This window comes from Schistocerca americana, chromosome 1 (genome assembly GCF_021461395.2).
Source record: "Schistocerca americana isolate TAMUIC-IGC-003095 chromosome 1, iqSchAmer2.1, whole genome shotgun sequence".
NCBI classification, from domain to species: domain Eukaryota; kingdom Metazoa; phylum Arthropoda; class Insecta; order Orthoptera; family Acrididae; genus Schistocerca; species Schistocerca americana.
The window spans coordinates 328,805,922-328,817,488 of record NC_060119.1 but is presented as its reverse complement, the minus strand read 5'-3'; positions in this window follow the sequence as shown (position 1 = coordinate 328,817,488).

The window sequence follows — 11,567 nt, the reverse complement described above, 5'->3', positions numbered from 1 at the left end:
CAGTATTTATCCCTTTTTCTTACCATTGTGATAATGGGATAAGCTTCTAAGGGATATAGGGTCTGGTACATACTACAATTTCTGAACCGTGATGGGATCTGAACAGTGGACACTATACATCTCTGGAAAGCTATCGTATCTCACAGAGCCAATGTTTTAAGGAAGTAGTTTTTTCGTTTTACGGTTCGATAACATAGTTTATCGTAGAGAAATCAGGAAGAAGGATGTACGTAATGCGCTTGAAATACACTTGTTACATTTGAATATTAGCAGCGCTACATTGGATACGACTGATAGGTCTGAAACTCGAGCGATATAGCCGGCCGCGATGGCCGTGCGGTTCTAGGCGCTTCAGTTCGGAACCGCGGGACTGCTACCGTTGCAGGTTCGAATCCTGCCTCGGGCATGTATGTGTGTGATGCGCTTAGGTTAGTTAGGTTTAAGTAGTTCTAAGTTCTAGGGGACTGATGACCTAAGATGTTAAGTCCCATAGTGCTCAGAGCCATTTGAACCATTTTTCGAGCGGTCTAACATTACAGCCCATTTTAAGTGCGGAACGTTCTGGCCCTAGGAGTGTGTGTGATAACGTTCTCTCTTACCAACACCTGCCAGGTACTGATCCTAGACTCTGGAGTAATACTTTAAAATTGATAGCTTTGTAGAACCACGTAAAAATGCTTCGAACTCCATCCGTCTGGAGCTCCACCGCACATAAAAGTCACCCTTTCCTTGTTCTTCTTAACCGTCTGCTATTACATCACAACACTTTCAAATCTGTTATTATACAACGATAAGGTTTACTAACCTCCTCGACATGGGCGCATCTCGAGAAATCTTGTGCACTTGGATGGGCGAGGACTCAGCTTGCTCCATTCATCCACGAGACGTGGAATGTAGCAGTCTGTTTCTGATCGATTGCAGATTAAATCGGTAACGGTGCTGCAGGGAATGTAGGTTTGAGGGGGGTCTTTCAGCCTCTAATTTTATCCCAAGACTGTGAGAATGCTCTGTGCCTCCCATCAGCATAGAGATAGACCATAAATTATGCACTATGCTCGAGGTGTTAGAAATGTAGTTTGACGATGTATGTGTTCGAGAATTAACAATGAATGGACGTTCTGCACAGTCATCTATCCACATTCGCAATGACACTCACAAGGTGGAGAAAGGATGGTTTAGCTATGATATTGAAATTGGAAAACATGCTGTCACATCATTGGTCGGTGTTGAAATTACTGTAAAATTGCTAACATTGTTCATACTATCAACTGTGATGCTTATTATTTCAGTACATCGGCGGTGTCTTTTCCATCCCATCCGTCCACTGGCACACTGTTGTTTACCACATAATGATTGACTGACAACGCTTATTTGAGTTGGAAACTGAGGACACGCCAGCACTATCCATAGGAGGCCAAGTGTTCTGAGATGACTTTAACATAAGCCGAAACAGGTAAATTAAAATAAGAAATATTATTGCGATCTCCTCTGTAGGTTTTAACCTCAATATTTCTACGGTCCCTTGGTTTAAGATCTTAAGGGGTTTTAGCTTTGGTTCAGAAAAGGTATTTATTGGAGCTTTGTTTAAAATTCAATTGTAATTTTAGTTTTTGGTTTGTTGTAGTGATGTGATTGTAACTGGCCTTGTGCCTGTTCGTATTCTACCTATATCTGTCAGTACTTATGGGTGATTCTGGTACGGCGATTGGGCCCATCTGGTTTTGACTGTCGCCAGTGATAACTATATAAAAATTCTTGCTGAAAATTTGATTTTATATTTTTTTAAAAAGCTTTACAACCAAGATTTGAATATAAATAAAAATAAAAACAATAAATAAATAAAAATAAGTAAGTAAATAGTAAATAACAATAAATACACTACTAGCCATTAAAAATGCTACATCTCGAAGATGACGTGCTACAGACGCGAAATTTAACCGACAGGAAGAATATGCTGTGATATGTAAATCATTAGCTTTTCAGAGCACTCACACAAGGTTGGCGCCGGTGGCAACACCTACAACGTGCTGACACGAGGAATGTTTCCAACCGATTTCTCATACACAAACAGCAGTTGGCCGGCGTTGCCTGGCGAAACGTTGTTGTGATGCCTCGTGTAAGGAGGAGAAATGTGTTCCATCGCGTTTCCGACTTTGATAAAGGTCGGATTGTAGCCTACCGCGATTGCGGTTTATCGTATCGCGACATTGGTGCTCGCGTTGATCGAGATCCAATGACTGTTAGCAGAATATGTAATCGGTGGGTTCAGGAGGGTAATACGGAACGCCGTGCTGGAACCCAACGGCCTCGTATCACTAGCAGTCGAGATGACAGGCATGTGATCCGCCAGGCTGTAACGGGACGTGCAGCGACGTCTCGATCCCTGAGTCAACAGATGGGGACGTTTGCAAGACAACAACCTTCGGCACGATCAGTTCGTCGACATCTGCAGCAGCATGGACTGTAAGCTCGGAGACCATGGCTGCGGTTACCCTTGACGCTGCATCACTGACAAGAGCGCCTGCGATGGTGTACTCAACGACGAACCTGGATGCACGAATGGCAAAACGTCATTTTCTCTGATGAATCCAGGTTCTGTTTAGAGCATTATGATGGTCGCATCCGTATTTGGCGACATCGCGGTGAATGCACATTGCCAGCGTGTATTCGTCATTGCCACAGTGGCGTAATACCCAGCGTGATGGTATGGGATGCCATTGCTGACACGTCTCGGTCACCTCTTGTTCGCATTGTCGGCACTTTGAACAGTGGACGTTACATTTCAGATGTGTTACGACCGGTGGCTCTACCCTTCATTCCGTCCCTGCAAGTCCCTACATTTCAGCAGGATAATGCACGACCGCATATTGCAGGTCCTGTAAGGGCCTTTCTGGATGCAAAAAATGTTCGACTGCTGCCCTGGCCAGCACATTCTCCAGATCTCTCACCAACTGAAAACGTCTGGTCTGTGGTGGGCGAGCAACTGGCTCGTCACAATACGCTAGTCACTACTCTTGATGAACTGTGGTATCGTGTTGAAGCTGCATGGGCAGCTGTACCTGTACAGTCCATCCAAGCTCTGTTTGACTCAATGCCCAGGCGCATCAAGGCCGTTATTACGGCCAGAGGTGGTTGTTCTCGGTACTGATTTCTCAGGACCTATGCACCGAAATTACGTGAAAATGTAATGACATGTCAGTTCTAGTACAATATATTTGTCCATGAAAACCCGTTTATCATCTGCATTTCTTCTTGGTGTAGCAATTTTAATGGTCAGTAGTATAGCAACCATTAAAATAAAAGTTTATAGAACTTTAATATTTAATTGTGAATACTGTTTGAAATATTAGCTACACAAACTTGTAGTAGTCTAACCCTCCAATCTGACAGCTATTTATGCTGACACCAAAGCAGCAAACCATATGTCACTATTTGGGTGAGTGTGTGGCGCAGAAGAGGATACCGTGGCGGAGAGCATCAAGAAAACCAGAATACAGACAAACGAAAACCGAAAGTGCACGCTCACGATAACATGGCCTTTGCTGGAAGCAACAAGAAGTATTGTAGCACGAAAAGGTAGAGTTCGGGCACGTGTTTTGTCCGGAAAGCTGTTGGACTTAGCAAACAAAAGGGTGAGTACCTTCTGTATGTTGCAGCAAGTCTGGCAGCAGGTGTTGTCGCCGGGGCAGCGGGTGCACGCCGTGGCGGAGCAGTCGCAGTTGGTGACGGCGACGTCGGCGCCACAGTTCTGCAGGCAGCCGGTGTAGGCGCGGAACGTCGTCTGGGTGCAGCCGGTGGCACAGTTGGCCGCCGCGCCGGCCGCCAGCCAGGCAGCCACCAGCGCGCCCGTCCACAGCATCACCTGCGCCGCACGCAACACTCACAGCACCCGCGCACCCACTTACTGTACCGCGCGAGGTCCAACTATGGGGTGACACTTAATGAACCATATGAAATAAGATCACTATGGACTCTGAACGGTGGAGTAATAGAAGGCAGATTTAAGACTACCTAACAGATCAAAACGAAAATTTCTGTTCCGACACTGACAATGATTAAGTGTCCTTTTTTTTTTTTTTTTTAAAGAAAATCTTTATTCATCAAAAGCCAATATTATACAACATAAACCACCACCTAAAATCATTAGTGGGTCGAAATTACATACAATGTTAAATTTTAGCAGCATTTACCAAAAACTCTATATTCTATTATTAGTATCAGCTACAGGAAGTTAGTTCTATGGGTATCTAAATGATCTACTGTTAGTCTACCATGCTGTCTACTCAGACCTACTCTAGTAACAACTACATCCTGCACAGTTACAGGTGTGTCAGTAAAAGATATAAATCTAGTATTTCATGGCCATGCCCACCGATCTAATCCCAGTGGGCGTGCCCCTGGCACTGGGATGGCCTTAACGCAAATCGCTGCAGGTCTACTATCTATTTCCTACAGGTAATTCTATTTTCTGGGTCGTAATTGGTGTGCTTCAGTCTCTAATCGGTGTGTTCGCACCCTCCCCCTAGTGCTGGATGCGTCGGATCCCTATCGCCATGGCGGTCGGCCAGTACGCACCCCGGCGAAATGGGATGGTGCGTTGTGTCACATATTGGTTCTCTAACTACTCAATCTCCCTACGATATTCCCTTGGGACCTTGGCGGATACCTCGCTGGCCAGTTTATCAATGATGTTGAAGGTGATTGGGTCTCGAATAAGGTGAAAGGTGTCTGTGTTTGGCAATGAATTTCTTAAGTCAGCGCCAGCCGTGGTGGCCGTGCGGTTCTAGGCGCTACAGTCTGGAACCGCGGGACCGCTACGGTCGCAGGTTCGAATTCTGCCTCGGGCATGGACGTGTGTGATGTCCTTAGGTTAGTTAGGTTTAAGTAGTTCTAAGTTCTAGGGGACTGCTGACCTGTTAAGTCCATAGTGCTCAGAGCCATTTGAAACATTTTTTTTTATCTTAAGTCAGCGGCAACGTCGTCGAAAAGGGGACACTCATAGACCACGTGATCCGGTGTGCCCATTTCGGCACCACAGTCACACGATGGTGACGCTCTTTTCCCGAAACGGCAAAGATATGCCGGGTACGGGCCATGCCCAGTAAGGAAGTGCTTGGCTGAAAATGCTTCATTCTCAATCTTTCGTGAACGTTTGGTAAGAGTTGGTGAGTTCTTCTTCCTGTCTCATCCCTATCCCAGGTTTCTTGCCAGAGTTCCATTCCCCTTCTTTTAATTGATATTTTGTCCTTCACTCTGACCCCCATAATATCCCTAGTTTTTTCAATTTGCCCCTTTTTTACCCAGTACCATGCGGCAGGCTCCCTGATTTTTACATCAAGGGATCACAGCCCCATGAGTATCAATAATGCTCCCCCTGGTGAATGTTGAGTGTTTATGGAAAAAAGTTTAAGGCAATCGTAAAACGCGTTTTCGACAGGTACATGCCGAGTAAAACTGTGAAGGACGGGAAAAACCCACCGTGGTTCAACAACAAACTTAGGAAACTATTGCGAAACCAAAGAGAGCTTCACTGCAAGTTTAAATGCAGCCAACACCTCTCAAACAGAAGCTAAACGATGTCAAAGTTAGCGTAAGGAGGGCTATGCGTGAAGCGTTCATTGAATTCGAAAGTAAAATTCTATGTACCGACTTGACAGAAAATCCTAGGAAGTTCTGGTCTTACGTTAAATCAGTAAGTGGCTCGAAACAGCATCTCCAGACACTCCGGGATGATGATGGCATTGAAACAGAGGATGACACGCGTAAAGCTGAAATGCTAAACACCTTTTTCCAAAACTGTTTCACAGAGGAAGACCGCACTGCAGTTCCTTCTCTAAATCCTCACACAAACGAAAAAATGGCTGACATAGAAATAAGTGTCCAAGGAATAGAAAAACAACTGAAATCGCTCAACAGAGTAAAGTCCACTGGACCTGACGGGATACCAATTCGATTCTACCCAGAGTACGCGAAAGAACTTGCCCCTCTTCTAACAGCCGTGTACCGCAAGTCTCTAGAGGAACGGAAGGTTCCAAATGATTGGAAAAGAGCACAGGTAGTCCCAATCTTCAAGAGGGTCGTCGAGCAGATGCACAAAACTATAGACCTATATCTCTGACGTCGATCTGTTGTAGAATTTTAGAACATGTTTTTTGCTCGTGTATCATGTCGTTTCTGGAAACCCAGAATCTACTCTGTAGGAATCAACATGGATTCCGGAAACAGCGATCGTGTAAGACCCAACTCGCTTTATTTGTTCATGAGACCCAGAAAATATTAGATACAGGCTCCCAGGTAGATGCCATTTTCCTTGACTTCCGGAAGGCGTTCGATACAGTTCCGCACTGTCGCCTGATAAACAAAGTAAGAGCCTCCGGAATATCAGACCAGCTGGAGTGAAGAGTTTTTAGCAAACAGAACACAGCATGTTGTTCTCAATGGGGAGACGTCTACAGACGTTAAAGTAACCTCTGGCGTGCCACAGGGGAGTGTTATGGGACCATTGCTTTTCACAATATATATAAATGACCTAGTAGATAGTGTCGCAAGTTCCATGCGGCTTTTCGCGGATGATGCTGTAGTACACATAGAAGTTGCAGCATTAGAAAATTGTAGCGAAATGCAGGAAGATCTGCAGCGGATAGGCACTTGGTGCAGGGAGTGGCAACTGACTCTTAATATAGACAAATGTAATGTATTGCGAATACATAGAAAGAAGGATCCTTTCTTGTATGATTATATGATAGCGGAACAAACACTGGTAGCAGTTACTTCTGTAAAATGTCTGGGAGTATGCGTGCGGAACGATTTGAAGTGGAATGATCATATAAAATTAATTGTTGGTAACGCGGGTGCCAGGTTGAGATTCATTGGGAGAGTCCTTGGAAAATGTAGTCCATCAACAAAGGGGGTGCCTTACAAAACACTCGTTCGACCTATACTTGAGTATTGCTCGTCAGTGTGGGATCCGTATCAGGTCGGGTTGACAGAGGAGATAGAGAAGATCCAAAGAAGAGCGGCGCGTTTCGTCACACGGTTATTTGGTAAGCGTGATAGCGTCACGGAGATGTTTAGCAAACTTAAATGGCAGACTCCGCAAAAGAGGCGCTCTGCATCGTGGTGTAAGCTTGCTGTCCAGGTTTCGAGAGGGTGCGTTTCTGGATGAGGTATCGAATATATTGCTTCCCCCTACTTATACCTCCCGAGGAGCTCACGAATGTAAAATTAGAGAGATTCGAGCACGCACGGAGGCTTTCCAGCAGTCGTTCTTCCTGCGAACCATACGCGACTGGAACAGGAAATGGAGGTAATGACAGTGGCACGTAAAGTGCCCTCCGCCATACACCGTTGAGTGGCTTGCGGATTATAAATGTAGATGTAGATGTAGATGTAGAACTGTTTGCATTAGGACGTTCAAACTGCCTGGTTGGCCGCGGGGCATGATGGGAATTAGTATGCGCATGCGTTTGGTTTGCTAAAGCGAAGAAGCCCACTTTCATTCCTCGTGTTTAGGGGACTAAGAAGCCACATTTCGCAAACGACAAGTCTCTTCATCCTCAGTGGGTGACTGTGTAGTGTGCAATGTCCAGTCACGGAATAATCGGTGCGATAATCCTTGATGGCACGGTGACCATCGAACAGTATGTGAAGTATCTGGAAGATGATTTCATCTCCATTATCCAAGTGACCCCGATATCGGCAAGATGTGGTTCATGTAAGACGGACCTCGACCCCATCAATTCACTTTGGGCACCGCATTGTGACTCTCGGATACCCAGAAACCACTGGCATGGGTCTCGATTGGCCGCCATATTCTTCGGATCCGAACACATGCGACTCCTTTTCGTTGGGATATATTCAAGACAAGGTATACAGCAATAACCCCAAAACCATTGCTGAGCTGAAAGCAGTAATTCAGGTGGCCATCGAAGCCATCAATGTTCCAACACCGCAAAACGTCATGCAAAATTTTGATATTCGTCCGCGCCACATCATCGCCAATGACGGCAGGTACATCGAACATGTCACAACCTAAATCCGAATATCTGTAGTGACGTTTACATGTTGAATGAAGTGTGTTCATGCTGTTGTTTGTATCTAATTTACGTTGTCTTTCATATAGTTTAATAACTCTCACCCTTTAGCTCTGCGGTTAATTTGCTGGTGGCGAAGAGTACAACAAAATACGAAAACAGTGCTTTCAGTTAGCACAGTTGAAAAACATTTTTGACCCGCAAAATGCATCAAGGTAATACCATAGAACACGATCTCCAGTCTTGATAATAGCCTCCATCCGCTGAAGAAGAATGCACAAGTCTTTTATGGTATCCCACAGCCGGCTGTAGCTACCCATTAATGAATAGGTCCCATAAAGCTACCAAACAGTGGGTATGTCTCACCCACTGTTCCAAATGATCCCAAACACTTTCTACGGATCTAGCTCGAAAGGACGCGCTTCACAATTTCACTTCAAAACAAAAACGAGGGCTGTTTGGAAAGTAATGAATGATCGGACGCGAAATGGAAAGTCTTAGAGAAAATCCGATGAAGCTTTGCACAAGTATGGTGGGCAGTGTCTGTAGTATGACCTTAGATAGCGTCACGTCGCTCTTCTCGATTCTGAGAGCACAGCGAGCGTGTAAAAATGCCAGGAAATCAGTGCCTCCAACCAACTATGGGTGCCTGCCGGGATATTTCGCCTTATTTTACGCAGCCCCGCACAACGTAAATGTTTCGCATTCTTTTCTTCACGACAGTTCTCGGCCGTGCATTGCAGGGGCCATCAGAATACTGCTGCCGCATTTTCGATGGGAAGTGCCATGCAGCGCGGTCTTAGCTTCCTCTCATTTTCATCTCTGCTCAAATGGACTGCTGACTTCGAAGACCACATTTTGGCTGAGACAACGAATTTCTGCTCAACGTAGAAAATTTTCAGAAAGTACAGGGGCTGACTTCTGTGACGAAGATACTGCACAATGGGTAAAACACTACAATAGATATCTTAAGTCGGAGCGGTGGCTACGCACCGTAGTAGCTGGAAGGTATAGCTATCTGTTGCAAATAAGACAGCTTTGATTCTCACTATGGTTTCTACCACGAGGCTGATCGTTTCTTACTCTCCTAATAGCCCCGTAAGCGACTCTTGCAAAGAGTGATGTTCTTCACAGCTGATCGAGGTATTCGTCGTATTCATACGCCTCTTCATCTCAAAAGAAGAAAAAACATTTTTATTTCTTTTTGCAACAGTTCCTCAGTATTTAAGTGTCCATTACATCTACAAACCTCGCTTGAAAGATTACAAATTCATTCAAACAAGTGATATACCTTCCCCTGAAAATATCGGGCGCTATTTTCTCCGGTAAGTAGTAGTATCGTAAGAGAATGCAACGTCTGGTTTGTCAGGAACTGCGAACAGTATGAAAAGCTGTCACTTTAGATTTACAGAGTGGCTTAAGAAAGGCTACACTACCTGCTCGCCTCCTTTTTAATCTTTTTATTTATAGATGCTATGACTTATAGCCGCGCGGAGTTGCGGCGTTGTTTGAGGCGCCATGTCACTCATTTCGCGGCCTCTCCCGCCGGAGGTTACAGTCCTCCCTCGGGCTTGATTTTATGTGTGTGTGTTGTTCTTAGCATAATTTAGCTTAAGTTAGTTTAACTAGTGTGAAAGTCTAGGGCCTGATGACCTCAGCAGTTTGGTACCTTAGGAAATCACACACATTTGAACATTATTTGACCTACACTACTGGCCATTAAAATTGCTGCACCACGAAGATGACGTGCTACAGACGCGAAATTTAACCGACAGGAAGAAGATGTTGTGATATGCAAATGATTAGCTTTTTACAGCATTCACACAAGGTTGGCGCTGGTGGCGACACCTACAACGTGCTGACATGAGGAAAGTTTCCAATCAATTTCTCATACACAAACAGCGGGTGGTCGGCGTTGCCTGGTGAAACGTTGATGTGTTGCCTCGTGTAAGGAGGAGAAATGCGTCCAATCACGTTTCCGACTTTTATAAAGGACGGATTGTAGCCTATCGCGATTGCGGTTTATCGTATCACGACATTGCTGCTCGCGTTGGTCGAGATCCAATGACTGTTAGCAGAATATGGAATCGGTGGATTCAGGAGGGTAATACAGAACGCCGTGCTGGATTCCAAAGGTCTCGTATCACTATCAGTCGAGATGACAGGCATCTTATCCGCATGGCTGCAACGGATCGTCCAGCCGCTTCTCGATCCCTGACTCAACATATGGGGACGTTTGCAAGACAACAACCATCTGCACGAACAGTTCGACGACGTTTGCAGCAGCATGGACTATCAGCTCGGAGACCATTGATAGTGAGCGGGCAAAATATCTCACGAAATAAGCGTCAAACGCAAAAACCAAAAAGAACGAAACGTGTCTAGCTTGAGGGGGTAAACCAGATGCCCCCCCTTGGTTGGCCCGCTAGATGGCGCTTCCATAGGTCAAATGGATATCAACTGCGTTTTTTTTTAAATAGGAACCCCCCTTTTTTATTACATATTCGTGTAGTACGTAAAGAAATATGAATATTTTAGTTGGACCACTTTTTTCACAAACGTATAAGTACGTGGTATCACGTAACATTCTGCCAGTGCGGACGGTATTTGCTTCGTGATACATTACCCATGTTAAAATGGACCGTTTACCAATTGCAGAAAAGGCCGATATCGTGTTGATGTATGGCTATTGTGATCAAAATGCCCAACGAGCGTGTGCTATGTATGCTGCTCGGTGTCCTGGATGACACCATCCAAGTGTCCGGACGGTTCGCCGGATAGTTACGTTATTTAAGGAAGCAGGAAGTGTTCAGCCACATGTGGAACGTCAATCACGACCTGCAACAAATGATGATGCTCAAGTAGGTGTTTTAGCTGCTGTCGCGGCTAAACGCACATCAGTAGCAGACAAATTGCCGAGAATCGGGAATCTCAAAAACGTCGGTGTTGAGTTTGCTACATCAACATCGATTGCACCCGTACCATATTTCTATGCACCAGGAATTGCATGGCGACGACTTTGAACGTCGCGTAAATTTCTGCCACTGGGCAAAAGAGAAATTACGGGACACGACAGATTTTTTGTACGCGTTCTATTTAGCGACGAAGCGTCATTCACCAACAGCGGTAACGTAAACCGGCATAATATGCACTATTGGGCAACGGAAAATCCACGATGGCTGCGACAAGTAGAACTTCAGCGACTTTGGCGGGTTAATGTATGGTGCGGCATTATGGGAGGAGTGATAATTGGCCCCCATTTTATCGATGGCAATCTAAATGGTGCAATATATGCTGATTTCCTACGAAATGTTTTACCGATGTTACTACAAAATGTTTCACTGCATGACAGAATGGCGATGTACTTCCAACATGATAGATGTCCGGCACATAGCTCGCGTGCGGTTGAAGCGGTACTGAATAGCATATCTCATGACATGTTGTAAGGTGTCAGGCAAATCCAACACCTTCCATGAAAACCCTGACATGATAAGCAAATCCAGTAGTATGTCACATAGCTCCGAATAAATCCTG